Raw genomic sequence first — 3,280 nt, forward strand, 5'->3', positions numbered from 1 at the left:
TTTCTTATCTGCTCATCTGTTGACAGGCATCTAGGCTATTATGAAGAGTATTACATTAAATAAAGGCATGCAGGTATCTCTTATATGCTGATTTAATTTCCTTCAGATACATAACCAGGGTGGGATAGCTGGTTCATATGGTAGTTCTAATTTTAGCTTTTTGAGGATCTCCAAGCTTTTTCCATAGTGGCTGAACTAATTTTCATTCCCACCAACAGGATATATAAATTCCTCCTCTGCCACAACCTTACCAACATTTATTTTTTGCCTTATTAATGATAGCCATTTCAACTGCGGTGAGATGAGATATCACTGTAGTTTTGATTTTTGTTTCTCTGATGGCTAAAGATGCTGGGCATTTTTTCCATATATTTATTGGACATTTATATTTCTTTTAAAAAGTGTCTGTTCAGATCATTGGCCCATACTTTGTTTTTTATGTTTTTTTCTTTCTTTAGTTCTTTATATATTCTCGACATTAATCCTCTGTCAGATGAAGAGCTGGTGCAAAGATTTTTCTCCATTTCTGCAGGTGGTCTCCTCACTCTGCTGGTTGTCTCCTTTAGTGGGTTTTTTAATTCCATCTAACCCCATTTGTCAATTCTTGCCTCTCTTTGATGAGCTATCAGAGTCTTATTAAGGGAATTGTTGTCTGTGCCAGTATCTTAAGTTGTTTCTCCTGTTTTCTTCCAATAGTTTCAAAATTTCAGTCCTACATAGGTCTTTTTTTTCTATTTTGAGTTGAATTTTTTACAGAGTGAGAGATGGAATCTGGTTTCAGTCTTCTACATATGGATATCCTGTTCCCCCAGCACGATTTGGTAGAGAGGTTGGCTATCTTTTTTCTAATGTGTATTTTTTGGCTGAAGGCATATGGGTTTATTTATAGGTCCTCTGTTTTATTCCATTGGTCTACATGTCTGTCTTTATGTCAATATCAATCTGTCTTTGTTACTATAGCTCTGTAGTACAATTTGTAATTGGGTATTGTGATGCTTCTTTTTTGCTCAGTATTGCTTTGGCTATTCAGGGTCTTTGGTATTCCCCTTGAATTTTAGGATTGTTTTTTCTAGTTCTGGGAAGAATGTCATTGGGGATTTGGTGCAGATTGCACTGAATCTATAGATTGCCTTCCAAAATATGATCATTTTAACAATATGAATTCTCCCAATCCATGAACATGGGAAGTCATTCCCTCTTCTTCAATTTCTTTCTTCTGTGTTTTGTAATTTTCATTGTAGAAGTTTTTTTACCTCCGCATCTAGGTTTATACTAGGTATTTTATTTTAGCTTATTTTATTGACCTACCTGTGGTTATTTTGACTGGGATTGCTTTCCTGGTAACCTTTCTTAGCAAGTTTATTGTTGTTGTATAGTAAAGCTACTAATTTTAATGTAGGGATTTTGTATCCTATTACAGGCATGGTGATGCATGCCTGTAAACTTAAGTACCAACGGGAGGCAGAGGCTAAGGAAAGGGGTTGACAGGTCCAAGTTCAGCCTGGACAACATAATGAGACCCCATCTAAAAATAAATAAATAAAAGTGTAGTACTAAGCTGTGTGGTGTTATTCTGTGACTCCCAAAGCAAGGCTTACAGTCATAAGTGCTAAGTGAGAGCCCTTTGAAGGACTAAGAGCAAAGGAAATATAATTCCACAGACCTCCATTTTTAAATACTAATAAGTACTGTGTTTTAGTCAGTTTTTTCGCTGCCGTGAATAAAAGACCCGACCAGCACAACTATAGAGAAGGAAAAGTGTATTTGGGGGCTCACAGTTTCAGAGATCTAAGTCCATGGATAGCCAACTCCATTCCCTGGGGCTTAAAGTGAGGGAAGACATCATGATGGAAGAGTGTGGCAGAGGGAAGCAGCTTACATGGTGATCAGGAAGCAGAGAGAGACTCCACTCACCAGATACAAATATATACCCCATAGCCACGCCCCCAATGAATCACTTCCTCCAGCCACACCCTGCCATTTCAGTTACCACTCAGTTAATCTCTTCTGATGATATACAATAAAGTGAGCTTTTGGGGAAACCTCACATCCAAACCACAACATACTGCTTATAGCAGAATTTCTTACTGAGAAGGCTTTATTGTCTTGCAGTGGTTGGTAATTATGCAAAGTGCCTTCATTCATTTAGCAACTACTATGAAGCATTTCCTGTGGGCCAGGCACTGATCTAAGGATTGGGAGTACATTTGAACAGAACAAAAACTCCCTGCTCTAACAGATCTTACATCTTAGCAGGGGAAAACAATACACATACAGGGTTGGAATCTCAACACTTTTAGGAAAATACACTTTATCGTATATCATCAGTGTTCTCTTAAACTGTTTGTTTTCAATGGTGCTATTCTTGCTTTTAAGTTATAAATTAACGTTGGTTTTCCTACAGTTACCAATTTAATGGTGGTTTCTTTTGTGGAATCCAGTGGAATGTAGTTACACATGTTTGCACTGGTGGTCTATACATATCCAATAGCTAGACTCTTTAAGTATGCATGCACTGGAGTTTCAAATATGAATTATCCTCACTCTAATAATTTCTAAAGCAGATACATACCTATTCTCTTGTGAAATTCTGCTTGACCAGTAACATATAACTGTAATCATTGGGTCCTTTTCCAACAGAAGGAAGAAAGGAACAGGGTGAGTGGACCGTTGTGCTCACTCCCAGAATGCTCATCAGGGAGAATCATTTGGAGATTGAAATTTGTAAGGATGCCAAATATAATCAAAGATATCTATCAACTAGAGTTTTCCAATTATTATTATATGTAAGTGTCACGATTTTTCTCCTTGGCTTTTCCATGTACCTCCTGAATTTCTTCATCCCTATCCTCTCTTATATCAGGAGAGCTATTATTGATTTCATTTTCGCCTTGCAGATTAGATTAGGGTCTCTTTTCAAATTTGAATATTTAAAAATTTTGACTGTTACCTCTATTTGTGCTTGGTCCAAACTAAACAATATGATATATCATCATGGTAGCAAGTTAGACTAATAAATGTCACTTGTCACCTTTAATGGTGAAGATACATGGTCTTTTTAAAATACTGCATAGTAAGGATATATAATTTTTATAAGTTTAAAAGTATTTTTAAAATATATTACTGTTGTCGAGGGCAATTGAACAAGTATAGTCATTCTTTGTTATGAAATGAAATGAATGGTGAGATAATGTTTTAAAAACTAATATTTAATTCTTTTTTGACTAAAGGAAGTGTTATGGTTTACATATGAAGTGTTCTCCAAAAGCTCATGTGTGAG

Source organism: Marmota marmota, unplaced genomic scaffold (assembly GCF_001458135.2).
Source record: "Marmota marmota marmota unplaced genomic scaffold, marMar, whole genome shotgun sequence".
NCBI lineage: Eukaryota > Metazoa > Chordata > Mammalia > Rodentia > Sciuridae > Marmota > Marmota marmota.